The sequence below is a fragment of the Petromyzon marinus genome, chromosome 4 (genome assembly GCF_048934315.1).
Source record: "Petromyzon marinus isolate PM22_M1 ecotype Great Lakes invasive population chromosome 4, UKy_Petmar_22M1.pri1.0, whole genome shotgun sequence".
Classification (NCBI taxonomy): domain Eukaryota; kingdom Metazoa; phylum Chordata; class Hyperoartia; order Petromyzontiformes; family Petromyzontidae; genus Petromyzon; species Petromyzon marinus.
In genome coordinates this window covers 21,266,208-21,277,450 of record NC_133670.1, presented here as the reverse complement: position 1 = coordinate 21,277,450, position 11,243 = coordinate 21,266,208, and the positions used below count along the sequence as shown (strand labels likewise).

At 42.5% G+C, this 11,243-nt stretch overlaps 1 long non-coding RNA gene across 1 annotated transcript; it reads right to left on the bottom strand.

Moving 5' to 3' along the window:
* Nucleotides 1-640: 640 nt before the first annotated feature.
* On the bottom strand, nucleotides 641-5,416 carry LOC142910576 (uncharacterized). Its single transcript, XR_012933008.1, has 3 exons — nucleotides 4,806-5,416; nucleotides 3,527-3,589; nucleotides 641-2,750 (listed from the first exon to the last, which is right to left on the bottom strand). It is a non-coding gene; the product is annotated as an uncharacterized LOC142910576 (long non-coding RNA).
* Between the last annotated feature and the right edge of the window lie 5,827 nt (nucleotides 5,417-11,243).

Genomic DNA, 11,243 nt, shown 5'->3' with positions numbered 1-11,243 from the left:
AACTGCTGGTTGAAGGCCTCCCCAAACTGCCACTATCTGTTCCGACCCTGCGATGTAAATAATCGAATTAGCATTATAAATGAATTCATTTCATCGCTCCATCGCCCTGGTAAACGGTCTCTCAGACACGTTCCAGTCCTTGGCCACCACTCAGTCAGTATTCTCAACCACCAACGTTTCATCCCTTCTAGCGACATGTTCTTAAGAGTCCTTGTGTTCAGAGTTTGAATGGCGTCATTAGCCTGAGTATGTTCTCTTATCCACATGTTCCTCTTTCAGTCTCTTAATGAAAGTCCAAGCATGGATCTGTCCATGCTTCTTTGCACATTTTTTGTTAATGACCATTTTTTAAGAAACGTACATCATAGCAATCGGAAAAAATGACTCAAGATCACAATCAAATTGTTGCTGTATACTTTGCTGGCGCTGAAAGTTTCAGGCAATTCGCCATTCTGTGATTCACTGGCCAGAAGTGACTGCAAGTGTGACTTGAGTGGAATGTTTTTGTATTTACAGACTGCAATTAAAACTCTAAGTGCTTTGAATTTTCTTTAAGAGTAACCTATGAACCTTTTTTTAAAATATTACCAGTTGTAAAAATTACCTCTTTACCAGAAATAAATGACGTTGTAAGCAAAGATTGTATGCTGTGGGTTTTTTTTTATTGTGAAGCTTCACTGAAAATGAATAGATAGACAAGTTTCAATGTTGAGATACAATGTAGGTTAGGATTAACGGATGGCTATTGAAAATTATATACCAATTCGAGAACATTCATTGAAATATTTTTTTAAAGATATATTAATACGGTGAAAAATAAATTCAATGATGATCTTACGTGGAATAAACTGCACTCAACAGGTGCACCCAGGGGATTTTTTTTTTCCACTCAAATACAAAGTCATTCTTATCAGGAAACAAAATGGGTTGTCTATAAATCGAGTTTCCATTTTCACTCCACCACAGCCGATTGGCAGGGTAGGTGGCTCCCACCTCTTCCAAGACGTCTGACCAGCTTGGAAGAGGACGTAGTGTGGAAGAGGTGGTAAAATACCCCCAATAACCTCCAGAGGGTCTCCCGAGAGCTCCCACTGTAGTGGAGGTCACTTTCGCCAGCAGTGGCATGACCAAACAATTGCAGGGCTGCACCTTTTACCGTTTAATATCTTGTCAAGTAAATGAAAATATACGCACAAACGTGGTAATTTATTGCTTACAATAATACATTCATGAAACAATCTCAAAAATGGTCTATTACATACAAAGTAGTCCCCCCCCCACCTCAACCACCTCAAACCGGATGCACCGTATGCTACACACGTACGCTGCACTTATTTCGCACCGTACGTAGCCAAACGTGCCAATTTGTGCGAGGGTGCGAAGGATCTCCCGCAGTGAGTCGGGAGGGGGGCTGTCCCTGCATAGCTGCCGCCGGTCTCTCACTGTCCCAGAGTTTCCTGCGAGCTAACACAATCGCGTTTGGACTGTTTTCGTTAACAAAAAATGATCATCTGTCAGTCAACCACAGTTTAATATTTACTACACCGGGAAATGTTTGTACTGATGGATTATACCTTCAGCAGAATGCCAATTTAATGTACTGATTTTGTGTTTAGTTTTTCCTTCCCCCTGCACCTCCGATTAGCACGGTTGGTTATGTACGGTGCGAAAGAAGTTCAGCATACATACAATGTTGCTGAAATTATGCGCTCCCGGACAGCTTTGGGAGCCAAGTGGTTGTGAAAAAACAATACTCTTATTGTTTTATGCGGAGAGATATAAGAAGGGGTTGTATCGTGTGATTTCTAGTTTAAAAATGGATCAACCCGGTGGTTTTCAATCAGCCACATATTCCCAACATACATACATCTCAATGTGACCCAAAAGATTGATACGAAAAGGAGGAGTAACCAAGCTGGTTTTTTAAACTCAATTTTGCATATGAAGAGGAGACACGGGTGCACTCGCTGACGGGTAAGCCGTGTGTTTACTTTGCTACACGCAAGCTACACACAAGTTGGAATCATTTTTTTTTAAACGTGTACATGCTTGCAACTTGTGTTGAAAATTGTTTCAAGTAACTACAATCCCTTACTTAACATGGCACCACTCCTCCTCCTAAGATGCCACACTGGTGCTGTGAGGATGTGCCTAAATTAGGAATAGTTTAACCAAGCGCCGATGAAGCGATGGAAGCAACTTTAACTTGACCCGTGTAGAAATTCGGCTGCTTGGTGTGATGGCTTGAGGTTGTTTTGTAATGCGAATTGATATGTTTGCTCATCACGATTCCGACCCTTTCTACCGGCGCTTTTAGTTTCACTCATCAGCAGTGCCTACAAAAAAAATGAAGTGAACCATTATACACGGATGAAATGGAACATTTACACTTGTACTGTGTGGTGTTGACGCTTGCACGGTGGACAAATCACATTGCGTCTTCACGCCACCTCGCTTTGCCAAGGTGGACTGGGTATGCCGCCACGCACGCACGCACACACACAGAGCGCTCCCAGCGTGCAGTAGCGAGACTGCTATGCGATCCGCAATGTCGCTTTGCTCGACCCCTTCGCTGTGTGACAGACGTGACCAGGCGGACGAATAGCTACGAAGAGCGCAACAATGCAGGTGGGTAAACAAGAGTGTCAGGTGGGGAACCAACCCGATCATCGGCTAACAAGTGCTCGTACAATCTCACTGTTGTTTGTTGAGAAGCAGGTTTTCGCCATTCTTTACACCCCTTGGGTTGTCTAAAGAAGCAGATGGATAACGATCAGTTTCCAAAACAAAACATCCGAACGATACATCGCCTCCTGTGCACTTTGATGCCGAGGATATGACGAAGGTGCGTTCCTGTCGTAGGCAGGGGCAATGAATGAAGAGGACTCCGTTTTAGTTTTTTCTTGCACACAGTAGTGAGGCAAACATCAGACTTGGATTATTACATCTTTAACACATATTATTTTAATTCATATTTGGATTATATATTTTTTTTTACGTGATAGTGTCTCCACGCTCAAAACGATCCGCGAACGTTTATAGTGGTGACCCTCAGGTGGTGGTGGTGCAAATTTCACATCCGCATTGTGGATGGATGGGTGGGCCAGTCCCTTTAGATCCCTCACCTCCCTCTGGTTACTCCACTGGCTTCCCATCGCCAGCAGGTTCAGCCACACGATCACGGGATCTCCCTTCAGCCCCTGTCGCCCTGCACTGCAGCCCACGGTAGACCTCTGCCCAGGGTGCGACTCAACGACCTCCTCCTTCTCTATTACGAAGGAACCAGGCCCACCACTGCCAGGCATCACGACTTGCCCGTGAAACGCGATCACGCTGCAGATTCACAGCATTTAATCTACTGGGTAGTTCAGGTGTCTTGTGACCCCCGATTAATTGACCCCTGAACATGTTTTTTTGTACTTTGCATATTCAATTCTGTTTGAAATAAATTGTACTTTTTTTAAATATTCAGGTTTAGAGAATTAAATTGGGGTCGCAAGACATCTGGAACACCCTGTACACCTACTTTTTAGGGAGACTTCAAGGCCCCACCTTTTTTCGCCTGGTTTTCGAACGACACTGATCTTGGCTGTGAAATAATTGTACACATTATAAATTGCACTATTATATTTATTATATGACATGTAATGTGTATTTATTATATGCCACAATCTTGACCAAATAAGAACAATCATAAGTCGAGTAAAATGTATTTTTTTCCCATTTCCGATTTGCAGTATGATCCAATAAAAACACTGGCCATACTTAATACCAAAGGTTAATGTTGAACATTATGTATAACAGATACAATTTAGGCGTTTGTTAATTACTACACTCTGACCTCAACCTTACATGGTGATGTTGCACCACTGCTGGTAGATCATATGTTCACTGTAAATCAACACTACAAATGCATTACAATGATTACGTAGATGCTCTTGCTTGATTAGGTTGATTTATTAATAGCTTTAATGCATTACATGTCAGTGTTGAATCACTCATGATATTTTTTAGTGTAATTACAATATGCGCACACAACTTCTTCAGCAGATACACGAGGAGCTTTTGTCCCGAAGGCACTTTAAAATATTACAAAGAATAAAAATGATTTCTCAAATTCGGACAGGCAACTGCTTACATCTAAAATCACATAAAACTGTGAAGTGAAATTTAATTCTAAATTATAAACAACACGACTTTAAAACACTCTTGATCAGTTATGAGCAGTAACATCAAAGATAACTTTAACTTTTTTGTTCAATGTTAGAGTCAGCATTAGGGGACTTCCAATATATTCTGGCTATTGTGAGTAATTTAAGTGCTTTGTTCAGTAGTGTTAATTGTCTAACCTTGATTATTTTAAACATCTTAATATTTTCGAATTTCCTACATAGATAAAATTTGTGTCATCTGTTCAGCATCATGGCATTGCCACATATTGGACCAATTGTATAACTCCTAAATCCCATGGTAAAATGAATGTCCTTATTATAAATGAGGCGGACAGACACAGACTAAATGAGGAAGTAATGCACGGTATGGGCAGTCCTCACGTTACGAACCGAATTCGTTTCGGAGAATGGTTCAAAATTCGAACGCTTCGTTAAGTCGGAACACAATAACGTACTGTATTTAAATGCCCCTACGGTCAGTGTTGTGAAATGTGTTACGGTTCAACAAAAAGGGAAGCATTGTTAAACTCATAATTAAAATAAATATTGTACATTGGCACGGAACACTACACATATACTGTATAGTAAATAAAAGAAAGTAAAATAAATAGAAAAAAAACTATTTTCACTTACCTTGAGTCCTGATGCTAGCTTGTAGTCGGACGGGAGGCAATGAGTCACCACAATTGCACACAAACACGCGGGGCACCCACGCAACAACAACAACAACCGCCATTGGCCACTAAGCGGCGGTGACGTCACCACGGCGCCTGTGCCAGGCTAGGTGCACTTTGAGGCCACGTGAAGTGTCGAAGGCTCGCTGACAGGAGACCCGGGTGCCATGGGTTGGCTGACTGAGGTGACTGGTAGATGCACCACCTGTATCCCCTACTGTGCCAACTCGCTGTATTTTAGCCACCCGGCGCTCCGCTCGTTGTTGTGAGCGTCGCTCCTCCGCCCTCCGTTGTTGTTGGAGGGCGACTGCCTCCAACTGCTCAGTAGCATCCTTCACGAGCCTCCTCCACAGAGGCCGATCTTGACACCGCTGGTACCAGTCATCGGCAAGTCCACTCAGCTCCACGTCCTCCTGTACAGCATCAGTCCATCTTTTCTCCAGCCCGTGTCGTGCCCGTTTAGCCCCCTCTATGCGGCCAAACAGAAGCTGCTTGGGCATGCGGTGGCCGGGCATGCGAGCTACGTGAGACCCAGCCAACGCAGCCTCGCCTGTCGGAGGAACTCACTGATGGGAACGTGTCCCACATACACACACACACGCACTCACTCTCAGCGCGAGGCTGACTCGTTTACATCTCGCCGAGGATCGCTCCTCTGAACAAAATAGTTACGCCGTTCAGTTTGCAAATGCGAGTTCGTGTTTTAAGTGGATGTTTAAAAATATATATATTTCATGAAAGCCGGTTCGTTAGCACGGGCGTTCGTAAGTTGGGCGTTCGTAAGTCGAGGACTGTCTCTACTCATAGCATCACATTAAAGCTGGCCTACACATACATAGACATTTGTTGCCTCCCGATTATCGCCGTTGGCTACGTACTGTGCGAAAGAAGTTCAACACACAATACCGCAAACAACGAAAACAAAACAATTCCCATCATCTACATTTAAGAGTAATGGTCTCCGCATATAATATAACACATTCGAATCATGTGATATGGCAGAATTAACTGTCTTTTAAATTAAAAGAAGATATGCGATGTTTAATATTAATTACGTCCCTTAGAGGGAGAAATGTCACTCAACAAATAGTGTACGCTTTCATTGAAATATACAGTTACGTGGCAGAGCCACGTCTATTGTCTGAAACATTTGCGTCATCTCTCACAATGTAAATGAAATTTGAGCTTTCTTCTGTATGATACGTCGTATTTGATAATATTTGTTAAATACATTACAATATTGAACTATGATTGTTCCATTCTTTTTGAGGTGCTTTAGGCAAACAGTTCAAGTGATTACTGTGCTGATAATCGCAATATACAGTATCACAATGAGTACAATGTGTGTGTACATTTGTATCGGTAACCCAATGTCTAATAATCGAAAATTGCACAAACGAAATTATAACTCTGTTTCATTTCATTAATCTGCTCTCAGTTCCATATCGATGGGTTAAATAAGATTGTCGGTCAAAATATATTGCAAATTTCACAACACACACGCTAAAGCGTTAAATCTCAACAAAACATTTTCACTTGTCATTAACTTGTCTGATGTTGGTGTTGGGGGATGTTGAACGTCACTCGGTTTGTCACTGACATCCATGGCACAACATTTTTTGGTGTTGTGTTCAAGAAGCTACGTTGACCCAACTCTGTGGAATCCTCCGCGATGTGTATACGCGGATGCATAACCACCACCCATCCGAGATGCAGTATATGACACTTTCGCTCTGAAAGCTGAGATAGCGAATGCAAGTGACTCACCAAAAATGATGCGATGTCGTTTTATGCTCTCTAATGAATTAGTCGATAATAGAAACTCTCCCTGAGCCTCGCTGTCACCTCATTAAGCGACTCCTTCGGTGGTATGCGCACAATGCTGTACACTGGAGAGCACCAGCCCGTCGAGTTTGGCTGGCGCCGTGAGTCCACTGTTGGTGTACGCGAAAACATACACGAGACAACGAATTGCAAGTGCAATACCGCACAATGAATCAAGTTTTTCTTTTTCGCAAGCAACATATTAGGACATTGACTTCTGTGAACTTTTCCCTTTACTGCTACTATAAGGACATAACCGTAACAAAAAATGACTCAACAGCTTAATTTTTTTTTTAATTTAAAGATTTCGTGGCTGCAGTGATTCATATTCTTGGTTCTTTCGGTAAAGTTACGTTGCAGTCGAAACGTCGTGAGAATTTTATTGTTTTATATATTTTTTATTATTTTATTGTTTCCCTTCAACGTGACTTTACCGAAAGAACCAAGAATCTAACTTAATGTATGTTTGTTGAACTTCTTTCGCACTGTATGTAGCCAACCGTGCTTAATCCGAGGTGTACATAATGCATTGCAGGTCCGAAGTTTACATACAATATATGTGCAGTTAGTTACACGTTAAGTTCTTTAAAATTCATAAAGTTTGTGGAATCACAGAGAACGGTATTTTGATGGCTCCTGTACGTGGCAGGTTACAATCAGTGGTCAAATTAAAGGGCTGTGGCATAATGGATTTCTAACCACCATTCAGGACGTTAACAAAGCATGTTCCGCTTATGGCTAATCAAGTCCCGATGTGCTCAGGGTACACTGGATTCCCAGCCACGTGACTTATTTATGGTGCTGGCTCGCCTTCCATACCTGCAATAAATGGCGAACACCATCGTTGTTCATAAATTGTGCAACACACGTATTGAGGATTTGATATTAGTCATATTATTGCTGAAGCGAGCAATGGCATTTGTCAGTAGGGGCACATCAAAGCTTGACAGTTTTTTTTTTACAATCGGCACGTGGTTGTATGTACAGCTGGGCCTGCTCTGTAAAATGGCAGAGGCTACGCTCATCATTATCACCATCATCATAATCATCGCTATTGAGCTCTCTGTAACGTCGAATTGTTTGGAAATTTTGAAAAGTAGTTACTTCAATAAAAGTTCTCAGAAGAATAGTGTACAATGACTCTTAATTTTCTAATGTATCCCATTTGTGTTATTCTGTTATATTTTGTTATACTGTTATATTTGTCTAACTCACCCAAAACAAATCATAATGTTCCCATGTATTTAGATGTTTGACTTGGAAATGTATCAGTATAGGATGTAAAAGTACACTTTACAATATTTTGTCAAACGTATAATTTCAGTCCACAATGCAATCATTAATTATATATATTAGTTACAACGAAAATAAATTACCATTCGATTGAGCTAAATTCTCACCGCAAATGATATGACAAAATCCACGTGCAAATTCCTACTTATGTACATTTCTGCTGCCATTAGTATGCATTTCATAGTCATTAGCATTGTATCACAAGTAAATTAAGGCTATTACTTGATTTTAAAAAATGTTGGTTTGAGTATGGTTCCACATAAAAAAGAAAAGCTTTTATCTCTTAAATAGTACAAAGGCTGGGATATTTACACAATCTAGAAATGTGTTTTATTATTAAAAAAATTAAACTGGTTTATTGCCACGTCATAAGAACATCCTGAATGATTTTATTGACCCCCATCTGAAGTCGAAAGGTTTTTTTGTGTGGGCAATTGCAGTTAATAAAAGTTGTTTTTGAAGATGGATTAAAGGTAAGTTATTAATGCACCTTACCTGAATAAACCAAACTGTTACATCATCAGTAACTTTTATATTCCAATAAAAAAGCAGCAGTAAATGTAAAGAAAGGACTTTGGCTTTCTTTAAAACACAAGCTCATCCTTTGGTGTGCTATCAATTGATTTCCATGGGAACTGCATAATAAAATGACAAGGCAATAAAGGCTCGAATGGTGTACCTGCACGTTCAAACTATTATATTAGCTTTGATGGCCAATGTTTGTCCACACCTGGAAAATTAAACCGATTTAAACTCCCTGTGCAATACAGTAGATCCAACAGAGGGAAGATGTTAACTGATAACCTGCCATATGTTTAGTTAGGTGCACTCGTGATCTGCATGAGAGGGACAATCGCTGTCATGCTCCCACCTGCGTTCACAATTGTTAACCGCCCATGCCAAATAAATGAAAATGTGATGCTTATCGTCCGTTGCAGTTCAAATAAATCCATTACCAGGTAGTAAAGTCCCACCACCTTTAATTAACCACTCGCTGAACAGTGAAGGACAGGCCGAACTCAGCCAAAAATGTTTCCAGGGTTAAAGTTTTTTTTTATTGTGCACATTTGCAAAAACAACCCTGTACATGCCAATTATCCCGATTACCAAATCAGATATCCCTTCACATCACAAAAGCTAAACAATGCTCATCCCAGATGGTGCTTGGATTTGCGACCACCAATGCATAACACGTGTTCTTGACCGCGGGAATAATAAAATAATTACATTGTGGACATAATTTTAGTGCACAAAAAGTGTAGCAGCATCTGCTGTTGTACTGTGCTCCTATGCTTCCGGATCTATGCTCTTCACCTTCACGAGCCCGCACTGACCAGCGTGGTGAATTATGGTCAAATAACCCCCACGACTGACACGGTATGGAGAGGTCCTCATCCGGCAGGGAAATTACAAGAGGGGTGTGTAATGTGGACATGCCACGTAGAATTGATCAAAGTCTAGGGCAACACAAGTTTCTGAGACTTCATGTATATCTTGCAGGTTGCTCTGACATGTTGGATTTCTTTAAGCACGGCTTGTTTACCACCGTCTTAACTGTCCACCACTGCGTTCGTGAGACAATGAGAACACACAGCACACAACAAATTGAGTGCATTACACATTGAGGCAGGAGAAACACAGAAGAGGTCACGTTGTTATTTTATTCCCGTTGGAATGGCAATAAATAAATGTACAGAGAGCCCTAAGGATTATAAATAGCATCACCGTTTTCTACTTGAAATGTGTTTTCTGGTGTCTGCTGCGTCATACGAATGGCTCATATCCATTGGTGGCACTGAGCCAGCGAACAAAATTCCACATTCCCACGGCAAGGGCTAGTGGAGGTTTTCCAAACTCCAGTCCTCGTAACCCATCACGCGACGTCTTTTACCAATTGACTCCTCCCATTCAATACAAATTAACGCACTTCACGCTGCACGCGCCCGATGATTGTTAAACACGTCATACGTGACGCGTCAAGCAATTAATGCTGTCCGCGTTAACAGAGCCGATTCAAATTAAAGTCTCAGTGTGTTTGCGTGTGTGTAAAACACACGTGTTGCACGTGACGTAGCCAATGTTAATTGCTTAACGCGTCACGTGGGCCGTGTTTAACAATCATTGGGCGCGCGCAGCGTGGAACGAGTTAATTTGTAGTTGAATGGGGGGGGGATGCAAATTGGTAAACGCGGCAATACATAGCGTGGCTTTGGATCGCGAGGACTGGAGTTCGGAAAAACCCTGGGCACGTGTTTTTATGGGACGACCGCACTCCATTAACGTCCCACAAAAATGTGGGACTCATTTGATCGACCAGCGAAGATGAACGATGGACTATCGATACCCGACTTGGATTGCCAGTGGAGTGGCGGTGCAGTGGTTATCGCACTGGGCTATGAACCCGATCACCCAAGGCTGTACTCCCGGCCATGGCAAACATCAGTGGTGGGTGATGTCAGAATCGTGCCCCCCCCCCTCTCCGCCACCAACCCGCATTGTGGACGCGGGTGATCAGTGTCTGTGTATCTGTTAGGCCAGGGGTCCCCAACCCCGGTGCCGCGGACCGATAGCGGTCCGTGGCCTGTTAGGAACCGGGCCGCACAGCAGGAGGTGAGAGCGGTGAGTCCGCACGTGGCCCGCCACCATTATTTTATTATTCACCACTTCCATCCGCGCCTCTTTCCCGCACTGCGCACTCGTCTCGGTCACAGTTTTGGTAAGCCCCACAAGCGAACCCCTAGCCAGAATGAGTAAAAACAAACAAACGTCGCTTCTTTGAAAAGTAGGAAAGACCCAATGATGACCCCCCCCTCCTCTCCCTCGTTCCTTGAAAAAAATTATCTTCCACGAAACCGGTCCCTGGTGCCAAAAAGGTTGGGGACCGCTGCGTTAGGCGACCGTGCAGACATAGGCCGCAGAAAAGTCATAAAAGCATTTATAAATGCTCCATAGCAAACAACAATGTTATTTTTAATCGAACGTGTGTTGGAAGCATGGTGAAGTATGGTTAAAATCCGTTATTTTTCAAGGCGGCGGTGGGGGGGGTGGACGTCATCCAACAGTTGATTGAGAATTACTCTAATTTACTATTATATAACTATTATGTTTGTGAGTGGAGTCATCTGACTAACAGCGCCGCTCACAGTGAACGCGAGTGCAACACCTGCGAAGCGAAACATTTTTTGGCTTTTGATAGCTGCGGTGCCTGGCACGGGGGAACTCGGCTCTCCGCTCAAAGCTCACGGCTGTAACTGCGCCTCCATAAACGACGTCGAACGAC